This window comes from Calonectris borealis, chromosome 6 (assembly GCF_964195595.1).
Source record: "Calonectris borealis chromosome 6, bCalBor7.hap1.2, whole genome shotgun sequence".
Taxonomy (NCBI): Eukaryota; Metazoa; Chordata; class Aves; order Procellariiformes; family Procellariidae; genus Calonectris; species Calonectris borealis.
The window spans coordinates 40,056,620-40,073,349 of record NC_134317.1 but is presented as its reverse complement, the minus strand read 5'-3'; positions in this window follow the sequence as shown (position 1 = coordinate 40,073,349).

Genomic DNA, 16,730 nt, shown 5'->3' with positions numbered 1-16,730 from the left:
CCAAGAATTATTTCTTCTCAGAAGTGTAAGTGCAGTTTTTAATTCTGTATATTATTTAATATTTTACCAATAAAAATAAACTTCTGACATGAAAGGGTTTTCCATTCAAGCTTTCTGGAAACATTGGTGTATGCATACATTTTTCTTTTTTGCAGCAGGAAACACGCATGGCAATTTGGCACCTCAAAGGAATTGCATTCCTACCTGATAACAAATCCTATTAATTAACTAGAGAGACTGAATGCGTTATGAGTTGGGGTTATGAGTATGGGTTATGAGTCTGGCAAATTGGCCACAGATATTCATTGAAACTAATGACATTCTTTTCATCAGCTTCAGCGTGAAGTTAGGGGAGTATTCCCCCTAAGGTCCTACTATGTAAAATGGTGGCATTGGTCACCTGCCGGTTGGTCTACCATGTTTTTGAAATGAGTTAGTGGCCCGAGGTCCAACTTTTTCTGGAAAACACTCAGACCGTATAAACAATTCCTCTTAACCCTTCCCTCAGCATGGGCTTTTGGCTGAGTTCCCCTCTGTCGTATCCAGAGGTGATCTTCCCAGTAGGGATTTATTGGGTAGTTCACATCACCTAACTTGTTCTTTCTTTCGTAACGCAGCTATCAATCTGGTAGCGTTCATGGTGCAAACTCTTCAGAATAAAAGGAAGATCTCATGAAGCTTCGTAAGTTGTTTGTTGTTTGTTTTAAAAATCTCTTGTAAATTCTTGGTTAAAGATTAACCAGCCTCTCCCAGTAATAAAAGTGTTCATCATTGACATGAGAATGGAAACTCCTTAAGATATCATCTGAATAAAACTTAATCTTCCTTTAAGTCATGTTTGATGTATGTTGTCTCCGAGGAATACTTCTGCCCAATGAGCAGAATTTCCCATTTTCTTTCGCTCAGGATTGCCAGATTACTGGTTTTGCTTCAACAAGACCCAAGGTTCAGCTAATGGCACAGTCCAAATATTTAATGCATAGAGGAGAAATCACGTTGTGCCATTGTAAGACAGAAGCGACTGGCTTGACTGACTCAAGGTCCTGTCCCAAAACTTGCTGGAGATGGTGATGCTCTTTTCATTGACTTCAGATAAGGGTCTGAGAAGATGAGAGGAGAGCTAATAGGCAGAAACTAAACGACTGATAATCATTAAGGCTGCTGAGTCATTTGCAGGAGTGAGATTCCGTGCATGGCCTCATGTTACTAAGGAAGAGCGTCTTAGAAATCTCTGGGCCATGATTCAGGGCCAGCGCGGTGTTCGTGCTTGTTGAAGTGTCTGGGTGAGAGTCACACCCTGGTGTACCATTGCCTTTTTCTCTAGATCACCCTGTCAGCGGCTGCAAGCAAAGGGCAGGTTGACCTCACCCGTTCAGCTTTATCTAGGCAACAGGGAGTTGTGTCTAATCCTTCCCCTGCATCACTTTTGCTGGGAAACTCTTGCTCTTGAAAATAGCCTTTTCCTGCTTTATAGCAACAGAGGCTTATCAATTACTCCGCTGACCAGTGTCTGCATCTGCTGTCATCGTCGAGTCTTAATGTGGTCTGCGGGAGGCAACTGGTTTCAAATATTTCATGGTTTTCTCTGTTACTGGATCAAATGATGTAATTGCAGTGGGTCTTTTAAACTGCAGCATCACCCTTCATGTTGATTGACAGGATCAATCTCGTAGCCAGGTAAGTGACATATATCTGACCTGCCTGTCCAGCGCCTCGGCATTAAGCTGAAATTCCCCTTGTCAGCGACAGGCAGTGACAGCACCAGTGGATTCTGAGCAGTGGGTTCTGACGAGTGCTTTACCAAAACCAATATAATTTTCCCAGTTACTAGGGATTAAGTGTGGGTTCCTGGCTTTCGCCTCTGTAGCGCTAATATTTCTATTTTTATGCGGTACTTTCAAGAAATTACTAAAGCTTCATCTGAGGGTGAATTTGTGTTTTTTGAAACGTGGTGAATCAAAGTACGTTTTTCTCCATCTCTGCGCTCGAATGTCAAACCCCAGCCCTCCAATGAATCATTTCCCACCATGGCACCGCAGAGTATATAACCGAACTGTGTTAATGGGAGGCAACGGTAGGCCCTCAAAATAGCATTATGAAACTGGCAATAGTCGAGGGACTAAGCATAAATTTTGCTTGGATTGCAGTTTGAGCATGCTTGGGTTTTTTTTCTTTTTAGTCAATCCTAATGTAGTTAGTCCTCAACAAACCCAGCTTTACCCTTCTGCCCTTCAGTGCTTATTTTTGTCTCTTCTTGGTGCATCGTATAAGCATGTCATAATTTCCAGCATCCAACTATCAGTGTTTATTTTTTTTCACAGCAGAGTACCTTAGGAGCCACAATGACTTCTGGATTCAATGAAATATGAGTTGAAAGGATTACTGTGTAAGTACTCGGGTCGCTTAAAATTTAAGACTAAGAATGAAAGCTCTTTTCAAAGGAATATACTTGTGAAATAGCCTCTGTGTGTCCCATTAATTCCCGGTACAGAGATTAGGGATGGAGTCCCAGAATACGGCATTTCCCAGGGATTTCTGTCGGTGGAGAAACCGAGCCCTTCTAATGAGACTATATAAATGCTCAATATTATCTCATTATTTTTCATTAATCCGTGCACACCAGCCCGCCTCCGCACGCTGTAATTCCATGTTACCACCCATGTTCACATTAAAATAGGAACAGATTATTCAAGACTCCCACACAAATCGTGAACCTCTATTCCTTCTGATCTGTCACCGGCCGTCCCTGGGTCGGAGGAGCCTCTCCCCTAGGCAAGAAGAAGTCTTTAACCCTGGCAACCCGGCCCGTCGGAGCTGAACGCCTGTTTTTATTCCTGGCAAACGCTCCTGTGGCATCCAACATCTGAGCCTGGATGAAACTACCCTGTCAAAACTGATTTTTAACAGAAAATTGCTTTTCAATGAACCCATTCTCTATGGAAAGTGTCTGCTTTTCATAGATTTGGGAGGATTTGGAGATTTTTTTTCTCAATAAGAAAGCCTGAAACTCTAAACCCTCTAAAGGTTTCTGGGTTATTTTGTTTGGTTTCAAGAGGAAATACTTCCCTGCCCTCAACTCCTGTTTTCATATCAGTTCAAATAATGTCAAGACACTATTTGCTGCTCTTTCCCATTATTTTTGTTTCTTTTCCTGTTTCAGGCTGCCTGTGTGTAGTTTATAGGGTGTGGTGAGGAATGTAAATTATTATTTTCATGTAGGTGTGGTGGCTATTCGGTTGTAAATCCTGTTTTCAATCCTTCTGACTATTTTATTTGTGATCTGTAATATTGATCTGTCTTCAGGGCAGAGAATGCTGCAATCTATCAGGAGCAGGGACTTTTCTTCCTTGCTAAAATAAAGCATTCAAAGCACTCCCAGAAATCTCCGAGATGGAAAAAAAGAGATCTTGCTTGAAACCTTTCTCTTTTTTTTTTTTTTTTTTTTTCCCTCTTTGAAATGAGTAGAGGAATTTGTTTCTGTGATTGATTTGTTTTTATCAGTTAGTTGCAAAATCTGACCGGCCTCCCTTTTCAAATTCATCTCCTATGGTAGCCTACCACTGGCTGTCTCTTGATAACTGACTTTAAAAACCCCAAGTTTAAAGGTTTGCCTCTGAACGTGATTCACGATGGTGAAGAAACAGGAGGAGTCTACAGAAGAGAGCTCTGCGGTTGCTGTTGGACCGGAGCGAAGTTGGCACGCTGTTCTCGGTTCCACGCGAGCCGAAGCAGACGCGCCCGAAACACAGCTGTATTTTCACGCAAGCTGTGAAGAAGCATTTTGGCAACCTGCTGTCAGCGGGACCGCAGATGCTCTGGCTCTCCAAAACTCCTTTCTGAACCAGTCCCGACTAGGAAGGACGAGCTGCTGTATAGGCAGGAGGGGGTACATCGCCTATAGGACCAGACCCTCAGCTGCTACAAATCCCCGTGGCCTGAGCAGCCTTACTGGAGCTAAGCTGATTTACCCTGCTGCTCTGCGAGACGCGCGTGCTGCTCTCTGGGCTGCGGTGCGTGCTCTTACGGGTGTGCTCTCGTCTGTGCGGAGCCTCTCCAATGTACCTGTTCCGGTGATTTTGAGACAGTATCTGCCTGTGTTAGTGCAACTTGACTTCTAATTGTCAGTTCGGTCTGTATCTCATTTATGGATAAATCCAGACATCTAGGAGTACAGTCCCGGCAGATTTTTTTTACTCTTCTTTTATGCTTAGCTCGAGGCACATAGAGTCCTTGTGCCTGAGGTAGCGGCTAGAATCAGCCATTGGTCTCCACAAAAACTAAAGTTTAGGTGTTGCATGCTGCATACTCAAAACTGATGGCCACGCTTGACCGTTTTGGCCAGCATACTATGAAAAGTGTGGAATAGAGTTGTCCTTGGATACCTCTGTATATTGTTATCTATCAAAGAGATGTTTTGATGGCTGACCTGAAAACAACCCAAGTCCTACCAGCTTGAAAAGCTTCTCTTTTTCCTGAAGTGGCAGAAATGTGTAGTGTTTGGGCGACGGTTGCGTTTCCCGAGCAGTGAATGCACGGTTCGGGTGCCTGCAGTGCGTACTGAGTGTTATGCTGCTGCTGTGTGGCCATGATAAGGCATTTAAAGTGCTTTTTCTTGGGAGTTCTTTTTAAAAATTTATTTCTTCAGTCAAATGTTCTCTTTATTTGCATTCAACTTTTCCCCTCTTTCTTCCAGTAAGAAAAGAGAAGTTGTCGGTAGACACTAGAACACAGCAAGGTTTAAATCAATCCAGGTTGATATTGATTATTTGCATTATGTTAGTTCTCAGAAGTCCTTCAGAGCTAGGTGGTGTTCTAGCACAGAGCAAAAATAGGTCCTAGCTAGCACCAGTGGTTTTATCATCTAATTATAAAAAGAAACCAAGCTGCTTCTCATTTTCAGAAGTCCAAAGATATTTTTGTAATGCTATTCTGACTCCTTTATTTGTCAAAGCACGGATACCAGGCTTGGCCACAATATTCCCGTACCTGTCTTGCTGCTGCTTCTTGGGACTATTCCCCATGTACTTCTATATGGGTATATACAGAGATAAAAAAGATATGGAGATACATATCCTTGTGTTCCCATAAATGGCTTTTCAGTATTCGTGGAGCAGTGAGCTGTGCTTACAATTGTGCGTTGCACTTTTGCCCTGTGTTTAGCTGACCTCTAGGCTTTGGCTGAATCACTGCTTTTCAGAATACAACTTTCCTCCTTATAAATGTGACCAACATCGCTGGTCCTTGGATGTCTGATCCGAAGCTGAGATGCGTGAAAACACGTGTTGGTCAAATAAGTCCAGCTACCCAAGAGATCCGGATGGCTTTGGATAACAGACATCCTAATCTTTATCATGCTGTCACAGATCTGCCTCATCTGTGAACGTTACCGGCTCTATTTCTCTGTTTCTTTGGTTAGATCTTTTGATAAGATATTAAATGATCTGGGTCAAAACCAGATCTACGTGGGACCTTGCTAGAAACACTGCAGCTGGGTGATGTCCTATTTGCAGTCCCTATTGAAAACTCTCCGGTACGTAGGTGGGCTATGATCCATTTAATATGAGAGCATTGATTTTTTGTTTTGTTTTGTTTTCGCCAGAGAGGGGGAAAGCAATAACAGTATCGATAGGATACCATTTTTATGCCGGTCATATCTGCTGGAAAGGAAGTTTTTAAGATTAAGCTGGGGTGATGCACCCTGTACAAGACACTTCAGCTGCTCTTAGGAGACAGCTTTATGTAACAGTTGAAAGGTGAAGGGCTTTCTGTGTTTGGTATAGACTCGCTTATAAAAGAAAACTTAAGCTCTTACGGAAGGAGTGATTTTGAAGATAACATCATTACCCAGTTCATTCAGCTTCGCATGAAATTGCTGATTTTTTAGCGACCTCTGACATTCCTGTCCTGCCAAATTCCGATGACCGCAACACTGCCCACGTACTTCATTTCATCGTATGTATTGCTGCATTGCCGAGGCTGCTTTGAGACCCAGGCTGTTAATAGGGGAGCCTTTGCTTTTATTTCAGGCTGATCTGTGCAAGCCTAAGCTAGGCTGAATAAACCGTGGATGACCTCTGATGCAATTTTATCTTTAGTCATTTGCCCCGTTCTGCTACCAAGCATACACACTGCCAGAATCCCTAACTGAAGTTTCTTTCTAGGGGAAAATGGTGGTGGAATAAGCCAAACGGTGATTTTATAGCACAGTCGTTCTGCCGCTGCTGCCCTCTCGGGGTACCCTCTAATTCGTCATTCTCGGAGCCTTTGCACCGCTTGGCTTATCCCATTCCGCACTGGACCAGAAAGAGGGTTTAGTGCAAAGCGCCGTCTGTCTATCTCGGGAGGTATTTAGGCAGGGGTATTCCACAACAGCTACTGTGGGCTATTTCCCCACATAGAGAAGCTCTAGTCCTTATCTCGATGGAACGAAAGTCAGGCCTGTTCTTCTAGATAAAATGCTTTCCCCTCCAACCGCCCGATGGCTTATCTCTGGTCTTGCAGCATCACTCGTAACCCTTCTCCTGACCCACTTAACTTTCTGCTTTTAGCAGAGCTGGGCTGGGGGTAGGGAGGCTTGATTCGTCAATAATATTCGCTTTCTTTTAATGTGAAAAACTCTTCAAGTGCTCCATGCTCACATAATTCGGAGAGAAACCTCTATTCTTAATCAGCTGATAAATTATCTATGGGCAAAGCTTTAAGAGTGTATTTCTGTTGTGTTTGGTTCATATAAATTATTGGGTTTTAAGCATTTTTTAAAAACTCCCAACAAAGAAAAGAACTTTAATAATATCATTTGACACTTGTCACCTTGTTTTCTTTGCCTGTTTAAAAAAAACCAAAACTGTGTTATCTCTTTCCCATATCCAGAGCAATTTCTATGAAATCAATATTTTAGCAAGCATAGCAATCTACTAGTGCTCACCTTTTGAGCCTCAAAAAATAGATAGGGACTGAATATAGGTAGTCAAGGCAGTGAATACGTTGTCTCTTAAATTTCAGCCCACAGGCGGGTACAGCCAACGCAAGCTTGTTTGTTAATCTATTTGGAATTAGGCTGGTACTTTTAAGCCATTTCCTAGTGAATTATGATCTATCCAAATGTTTTTATCAGCTGGACCTGACCGCTGTTAATTCAGATAGTTTCTTAGAGAGCCACCACATACGTAGTTAAACAGAATTCAGTCCGGTTTCCGACTTGAATGTTAATTTTAATGAACGCCTCTGTTCTACACGGCAAGGCAGGGACTGCTCAGAAAATGCTCTTCTCCCTGAATCTGTGCGCAAACAAATCCAGCGGTGTGGTAGAGATGATCCTCTTCATGCGTTGCCACTGGATGGTCTGGCAAAACAAGGGAGGATAAAAATTCTGGCAGTTGTGAGTAAGATTATTAAGCGGTGGGACTCTGGACCCTCCCGGATAGACTGCTGAGAGAAAGCCATGGACACTGCAGTTGAAGACGTGGTTATGAAGTGGGACTAAGATTGAGGGTATTCCCCTTCCTCCCCAAACCAGTTTAAGGAACTGGTGGGAGGGCTGCCAAGGCGACAAGGTGCTTGGTTGACGTTATAGTTTCAGCTCCAAGGAGAGGAAAGAAGGGGTGTAATCATGTGCACATCCAACTCGTAAGGGTTGTCGCCAGGTTCTGCTTTTGGGAAATGGCAAAACAAGCAAGCAAATCAGTTAATGAATATCTTCACATGGCACACAGCCTTTCGCATTCTTGTGTTTACCATCATTGCTTCCATTAATCGTATGAAGTGTCAGCATTACACCCACTGCTTCCCGAGGACAATTTCACCACGTCACCTTTGATTTTATTATTTTTTTTCCATGCATTCATTCATAGGTGGAAAGGAAGAATGAAACCTGCTTTACTTAGCCAGTGTGGAGCTACGATTTCGTTATGCTGGCATATTGAGTTGCAGCCATGTGTCGCAGATCTTTTACTTGTCACCTCCCATGTTCTTACTGTTGCCTGTCGCTTTAAAATTAATTCACTGCTAATCACTTACTCCATCCAGATGACACCCATATTCTTCTACTCACGAGGCACTACCTGATCCTTCATTTGGGGAGGATGGAGAGAGGTAAAAACAAAACCCGACAATTGTGCTGTGAACCACTATAATTAATGTATCCCATATGTGACATCTCATTTAAACACTCTTAATAATGTAGCTAGCTCTTTGGTCAGAGCATTGCTTCTCCAGATACTGCAACGTAATTTTGTCTACACCAGGAAGCAGAAAGAGGAGAGGAGCCAAATCTTCCTTTCTGTCTTTGTACGGGATCTAACACTCCCAGCTCTTGGTGGATGACCTGGGGCGATTTGGCATTAACACCGTGCGAATCATAGTTATGTTAAAGAGTAACCATCTTCTCTGTGCCATTGCTAAAGTCGCTTTTGGTAGCTGTGCTCTGAGGCAGGCTGGCGTTTTCTGAATCGCGGAACGGTTGAGGTTGGCAGGGACCTCGAAAAACCATCTGGTCCACACTCCCCGGTCAAGCAGGGTCACCTACAGCAGGTTGCCCAGGGCTGTGCCCAGCTGGGTTTTGAATACCTCCAAGCACGGAGTCTCCGCAACCTCTCCGGGCATCCTGTGCCAGTGTTTGACCACCCTCAGACTAAAAATGTGTTTTTCTTGTGCAAAGATCACGGCGGCGTTGGGAAACAGGATGCTGGCGTGGAGCAAGGCGGGGTGTTGCACGCGCCCGACGGATAAGATCAGGGCAGAGCTCCTTTTTCGGTTGGCGCCAGTTGCTGGGCTCCGCTCCCTGCTCGCAGCACGTGTGGCGATGGGGAGCCGCCTTATCTGCCGGCCCTGAGCAAGGAAGCCTCAAACCACGGCTGGGAACAGTTTGAAACAGATTTTTGTCACCCCAGAGGAAACATCGCAGGGGAATAACAGGCCCTTGTAGCTGTAAACCAGCGATGAGGAGATAAAGGCACCCAACTCGTCCTTTGTACATATCTAATAGTGCAACAGCACCTAATTTTAATCCTTTTATTTCAGGGTGAGGAGGAACAGGGACGTTGCTCTTTCTCAGCTCTTCTCACTATTCTGTTCCCCGATGTAATGTATGTGTACGCATATTTTTTAAGGTATAGACAGATACGTAGGAGGCCTGGGGGTATACCCGCAGGCTTCTCTGTATGCGCATAGAGAGAAGCAGGACGTGCTAAAATGGTGATCGTTCGCGTGGAGTTGAGGAAACACAGCCACGAAAGGTGTGTGGAGCATCTCGGGTACCGCTCGGGGCCCAGAGACTCGGCGCTGTGGGCTTTGCTGGACTCGGTGATGTGTGACCTCAAGCCCAATTTACAGAAGTAAATTTTGACTGAAGGCAGTATCTTTCTTTGTTTGAAGGGTGCCTTGTGCTTGCAGAGCAGTTCTAGAAAAACGTAGATAGTGGGAAATGCCCAGAGAAGGCAAAGCTTGTTCAGAAAGGGTTCTTCGGAAGACAAGTAATTGATTCCCATCACTGCTATCCTCATTAAAATAATAGACCAAGTATTAAATCTCTGTGGAGAAATGCGGGAAGGAGAGCCAGAAAATCACCCACAGGTGGAATGGGTTCATATAAAAAGCTGCAGTATTCCAGATAAAATTGATTCACTTTATTTACTCCCAAATAAGCACCTGAATCAGTATAAATCAATACTAATGGAATCAATAAATGTATCTCAATTTAGTCTAGTTTAAAATCTATTTCAAAAGAGAACTGAAGGTAGGCTCTCAGGAAGCATTTTAATACACTGATGCATGAAATGCTGCTGTCAGATAAATTCAGATTATCCCGGGTAAGGGTATTATAACACAGAATGAAAACAGGCAGCAGCGATATAAAAGCAAAGAAACTGTTCGTGCCAATTTCTTGGGAAACATCAAAGAGGGTGACGTGAGAAGCGGTGGGGTTCAATCCTGGCACCAGCTAACATTTGCATTGCTGCTCTTTGCCCTACGCTTCTGCAGCCGTAAGAGAGAGAGCTCAGTCTCCAGCAACGTCAAATAATACTATTTTATTTAATTTTTTAAATTTTACCAATAAATGAGAAGTATGTCTTGTTTCTCTTCAAAGTTTAGTCATCTCTGACACACCTGGCAGCGCTTCTGTTTTGCAAAAGGTGGTATCGTTTCCCAAATTGTAATGACTCCTGAATTCTTTGAAACCTAATTGCGGAGTACGTTAATCTGGTTTTTACAGTGTTTTCTAATGCGAATTGGTGTCAGTGCATGTTTCTGCCCAGTTTGCAATGTGTGCCACCCAAAAAAGGTGAAGTTAACATGAAAGCCAACCAAAAGCTGGACTAATGAAAAGGTGAAAAATATTATTAAGCATTAAAATTCTGAGAAGTCCCTGTTGTGCAGGAGATCGTAACAAGAAGAGGAAACAGCACAGCATGAGCGATCTTTCGTGATAAAGATCTGGTGAGCAGAGAAGAGCGGAGGAAGTGGAGCACGTGTGATGATTCCTGTTACAGGACGTGGCCCTCCTCCTCCTCATCAGGTGGTCTGCTAAGTGCTTTGGCTGAAATATGTTGGAATTTGGTGAAACTCAGAAAGAATTTTACTTTTTTGCTTTTTTCAGAACTTTTGATTTTGTAGTTACAAAAGGCATCTGAGGTTGAAGTTGTCCGATCCCAGTAAAGCATCCTCTTCTCCTCTGGCCCCAGCGCACCTCGGAGCTGGCCTGCAAGGAGTCGGTGCCGCGTCTCTCCAGGATCGCCGTCTCTGTAACGTGCCTCGCGTGTGACTCGGACCCCTATTTTCTGGGACCTGGGATGGGACTACTAGTGCTGTCCCATTTTGGCACCAAACAGGTTGGTACCCAACTGCCAGGGCTGGTGACAAGTAGGGCTACAAGCAAGGACTCCATTTAAGCTCTTCTTGTGAAAACCGTCAAAGGTTTTAAAGCCCCGGTTGTTATTGTAAGGCTTGAGCGGGTTTGCGATATTTAGACACGTCATCTAAGGGATGAGCAAAAGTTGGTTAAATGACCTCAAATATAAGGAAATAAATCATTATTACTGTCACTCAGTACAATCTGCTGTGTACCTCCACCATGGAGGCCTGTTTTTTGCGTCACTTAATGATTAGCCTCTGCTCTTACCCGCAGGCAAACCCGATGAACAAGGCGAGGGTGATAGAGGTCCACCTATGTCCATCTGCACCGTAGCTGTAGTTCATCCAGTAACGTGCAGATGCCGACTCTCAGAGGATGGCGTGAGATAGTACGACCTCTGAGGGTACCATCCTCTTCAGATACCCTGCCTCAGACTGGACCTCGCTCGGCTCGGCGGGTGAGTGGGTAGCTGAACTTCCTCCTCCGATGGGAAGACTGGCCAGATTACAAGCAGGATGGTCTTCCCATTGCCAGCAGATGTTGCTAGTGGGGTTTTGTAGCCCTGCTGAATTGCAGAGCAGCAGTGGGGGCATTGGTGTTTCTGTCCTCCTCCCCCCATGTAGGCACAAGAAAGTGAATCGAGGAGAGGAGGAAAACAGTCAGGTTTCACAAAGCTCACCGAACGGCCATGGGTGATGAATAGCTGAGGGCCGCTCATGGCAGACTGGGTGGGCTTTGCTAATTCACCCATGGGTGCAATTTCACTGGGAGGGGGTGAGGAGAGACGATGGCATGGCAACGTGTCATGAAAGGCATTGGGGAAAGCAAGGAGCGGGGGGAAAAACCTGCTCTGTGCCCAGAGAGGAGAGGAATCACCTGGTTTATTGCATTGGGAAAGTGCTGGTATATGCACAGAGATGGAGGCACCAGCCAGGAACCCATGTTGGTTTAGGGGAGTTTTTGACATGAATAAGGTAATTCTAAAACTTGATTGACAACAAAAAGAAAGGTGAAAAAAGTGACTCCACCACCTTCGCCCCCCACACAGGTTTTTATCTAGCTCCGATAATAAGTTAGAAGCACAGAAATGTAGAGCTGAAGTGGACTGTAGGAGACCAAGCAGTGCAACACCACCACAGAAAGACAAGTTTAACTCTCACGGTAAAAAAAATTAAATCCGGAGAATGTTTATTCAAGCCTTTGTGCTGTCTGTCTGCAGGGGAGGTTTACTGCGCAAGGGGGACGAGGCCCATCTTCACCCTGTGCCTGCTCAGGCCACCTTCGCAGGTGGAGACAGTAAATCCTGGCAGCGTGTGGTTGATCCCCCCAGTGCCCTGAAGGGTGCTCTGGTCCCGTGGTCTGTGTTTCCCCACCGCACCATCGCATCAAGCATCTCTGCTGCGGGGCAAGAGGGGTGCCTGGTCCCTGGGAGAGGTTTGTATGAGAGCCGGGATGCGCAAGGGTTGGGGGAACAGAAACGGGTACTTTCAGGTGCTGTCCTGCTAATTATTCAGCACTCATCAACATAACTAGCAAAATAATTTTGCAGATTGTGTCAGAATAGTTTGTGGTTGGCTTGAACTGGTGCTTTATTCTGCGGGGACTGAAACATGCGGCATTTTTAAAGGCCTGGACTTTTAAAAAATGTTGACATAAGGGGTTTTTTTCATTTCTTTCTTCCCTTCCTATTCACCATGGAAGGAAAAAAAAATCCGAACAAAAGCCTAATAGATGCCTGTTGTTTTGCTTCCTTCTACGCTTTTATTTCTCCTTGCTGCTTGCTACCTAGTGTTTTCCCTGCCTTTGGAGATGCTAGCGAAGAAGCAAAAAGGGAAATGAAACTCTGGCGATGCAATATTTTCCAGATACGTCCACGTTTTGCTGTGTGGAGATGGAAAGGAAAAACTCAAATCCAACCCTGAGGTGTTTCAGCTTCAGGCCTCCAAATAATATTCTAACCCTCCTGCAAGCTCTTTAGGGCAGAAACTCTCTTGCTATGGGTGTAGATAGCAAAGAAATTATCCTTTTCTGATCTTACTATGGGAACCCCTCACATTACGCTGTCCTACCCGTCATGCAGCTGGTTTGAAGATCCATGTGATTTACCTTCTTAAAAAAAAAAAAAAAAAAAAAAATCTTTCCAAAAACAAAGAGCTTCCTTTTACCTCCTTCAGACGCCTTTCTGGCGAGGGCTGGTTTTAGGTCAAGAACCTGCCTCTGCTTTCAGGTGGCAGCTTGTCAGGCAGGATTTTGTTTTAATTTTTTTTTGCCCCGTGGATGAATGATTGGCCTAATTCAGGAATCCTAAAATTATTATTATTCTCTCTGGGCATGAGAAACACACCTGTAATTTCTCACGGAATATGCTTTGTGGCAGAAAAATTGCATTCCCTCCCGCGCCGACGCGTGAAACGTATCCTTATGTAAAGAGCAGCTTAGCTCATCTGTTTATTGCTCCATCAGACTCCGCGGCCGTATGTAAACGCTTGGCGTGTTTGTTTGTGTGCCGGTGGTTAATGCTCATTAAGCGGAGAGACTAATAGCACTGCCTGGAGCCAAGCAAAGTGGAAGGCAGTTGCCGTACGAATTTCCCCAGCTTGATTTGGCAAGCGCGGGCGACGCTTAACCTGCGGCACCCCTGCTGCTCCTCTTGCCAGTGTCGGCTGTGCCAGCCTGTGCCAAAGCCCGGGATGGCTTTATGAACGGCATCTCCCTGCACAAAAGGCACCGGTGACCGGGGTGGGGGGGCGGTGGGCTGCCGCTGTATGGGGGATAGTGATGGAGCCGTCCCGGCGGTCCCGCTCCGCCTGGGTTTCCTCTTTTTTTCCAAGCTGTGGTCCCCTCTGCTGTCCGCTGCTCCTCCCAGGCATCCTCCGTCTTCTTTGGGCTTTGCTGGCTAATTTCTCCCCCAGCTGCTTCTTTTGCACTCGGGGGATTATCTACGTGTGACAGCAGAGGGGAAACTGAGGCAGCTGGCTGTAGAGTGTGTCGTGTGAGATATGTCAGCGGTGGCGTAGTGCTAAACGGTGGGAAAATATCACCAGGCTGCCAGGTCAGAGGAAGATCAGGGTGCTGGTAACTCTCTGCTCTCTCCAGGCAGGAGAGACGGGCCAAGGCTGCAAATCTGGCATAGCCCCGAGGGCAACGTGGGGTTCCCCAACCATCCCATCCGCTTGGAGAAAAGGTTCAGTTAGGGCGAAAGATGAGAAGCGCTTTGGTTTTGTTTTGAAGTTTGATTCTCGGGGATAAACAAGCCTTAGGTACCCAGAACGGGTTTTTCCCCCAAAAAAATTGTACCTGTGAAGTTGGGGTGTCTGCTGAGCTGGCCCATACCTGTCAGTAAGCGTGAGAACGGCTGCGATGAGAGGTGTCCGCAGAGACAATGCCCAGGGGATGTGCCTTATCGAGGGCATCGGATCCCAGCTCTGACAGCTATGAAATCACCCTGTCAGCTGCGCTGGGTGGGTGAAACGCAGAACAGACCCTGCAAGGGAGCTAACGTGTTAGGTGGTTATCAAGGAGCCGGGCTCCAAATGGAGTCGCTCGTTTCTAATGTTAGCATTTTGTTAGAGCCGTCTTGTTCCGCCTTGGCAAGGTTTGGAGACGTCTCGTCTTGTGACAGGAGCGATTGCAGGTGCGTGCGGCAAAGGCTGGGGTCCGACTTCAGGCAGATGTTGAAGGTCTTGAAGGTAAAACGTAGCGTGATGCTCCCTGCCCGTGGCTGGAGGCTTCCCCAGGGGCGCTGGGGGACGGGACCGCAGAAGAGCCTGGGCGTGAGCTGGCAGCAGGGCTCTGTGTTTGCGGAGAGAGGGTTTGAGGCGCATCACTTCGAACCCAGGGAGAGCTTTTCTCCAAGGAGAAGAGCTGTGGGGGTCTTCACCGAGGTTTCGGCTGCTGGGGATTGGGCTGGGCACACAGCAGGCGGATGTGGCGGGCAGGCTGGCAGTGCCCGCCTCTGCCTGCCCTGGGGCTCTGGCTGGGGCCGTGCCGAAGAGGCCGAGCTTTGGTCCAGGCACGTGCAGAAAATCACGCCTGGGTAAACGTCATGCTGGTAAAAAAAAAAAACCAAACCATTCAAGAAAAGCTAATCAGTCTTGGTGGGTGTGGTTGGGATTCTGCCATACGTGGAGCATCTGGCTTTAAGTCCCTGGGGATAAAACCCATCGCGTTTTTCTCCTGTAGAAGGGGGAAGATCTCAAGTCCATCGAGAGGGACTCTGCTGCCTGGTCAAAGGACACACAAATGAGGTCTGAAGGGGATTGTCCTCAGTGCTTATAGTTAAGCAGGTGGTTAAAATGGCGAGTGTTAGTGCTAGAAACACTGGGCAGTGCTTACAGCATCCGTAAGTCGCTTCTGTGATAAGCTGTGGCTGGGATGTACAAAAGTGTCTAAGGGATTTGGGCACCAGTCTCACTCTTTTTGTCTGACAGCTTTGGGCTTCTCAGCCTTCTGCAAGCATTATCGTAACTTGTCTGGATGATGTGTGCTTATGTTCAGGTTATTATCTTTAGATAACTTTGAGTCTCACTGAGTGATGGTGGCTGCATAGGAAAAGTTACCTTTTCTCCTGGACGGGTTAGTCCTGAGTGACAATTTCACTCTTTCAGTGTGCAGAAAAGATGCCTTCAACCTTCAGAGGTTGAAATTAGGTCCCGTGTGTTTGGTGAAAATATTTTAACCAATGAGATATTGGATGAAAACTTTTTTCTTTTTCTTCGGGAAAGAGAATTATCCTGCTCAAATTCTTAATCTGCAGGACTGAAGTGCCACATTGAGGGGTGAATCTCAAGCACGACAAAATCCCAGCAGTGCAGAGCTATGGGGAGGTGAGATGAAAGATACCTCCATCCTCATCGTTCCTCCACTGAAGCTTTCCTGGTCCTTTTGTTGAGCTGGGGCAACTGCCTCTTGGTGTGATGCTTAAAAGGATCTCGTCTTGAGTCACGCGTCTCTTCCTGCCTGTTCACAGCCCAGGGAACATCTCCATCCACTCCAGGCTCAGGTTTCTGCTATGGGGACCAGCCTCTTGGGAGCTCTCCTAAGGCTCAAGGCTGCAGCCCTTCATCCCTTTTCTCAAGAGCTTGACCCGTTAAAGTCAATGAAAGTGCAACCATGGCCTCTGAGAGCCTTCGGACTCACGTATATCTAGAAGTGCATCCATAAGGATTGATGTGCTGAATGCAAAATAGAATAGCACTCGTTCTGGAATAAGAGTTGATTTATTTTAACTTGACTTAATACATGTTCTGATTCTAGCTTAAGAGCATCCAGAAAAGCTCCTCTAGTCAATTTTCAAGTGTCAACAAGCTGTTTTTCTTGGTCTCACAAACTCATCTTTGAAATGGGAATAACTTAGTCTCCCATATGGTGTTGAAAGATACTTCATAGTGGAAATCTCCTGTATATTCATACAAGATTTTAGAGGAGCAGGTGGAAATTATCTGGCAATTAAAGTTAGTGCTATGGAGCTAGGACTTGGAATGACATAGTCAATCTATTCAAAGTTCACATCTCCCACTGCCAGCAGTTGGTTACGTGACTGTTGATCGTGCTGCTCCTCGGGGGGAAAAAAAGCCCTTGAAGAGATGGCAAAAGATTTCAGCTGACTTCTGGTAACTGCGTTTGAGCAGATGATTACATTTATCTGAAAGGAAATGGTTAAAAGCAGTTCTTTAGCAGTTCTGGCTCTGACGTCGTTGTTCTGCAGACTTATTGGGGTATTAACGAAGAAAAGTAGCTTTCTGTGAATGCAGGAAGTGGCCTCCAATAAAGTTTACAAAATTTCACAGAAAAACGGACATAAAAAGGTCAAGACTCTCCTCAGCCATTCATGTCTAATTTTATTTCGAGCAGCAGATTTCTCTACTCACTTAAAATACTC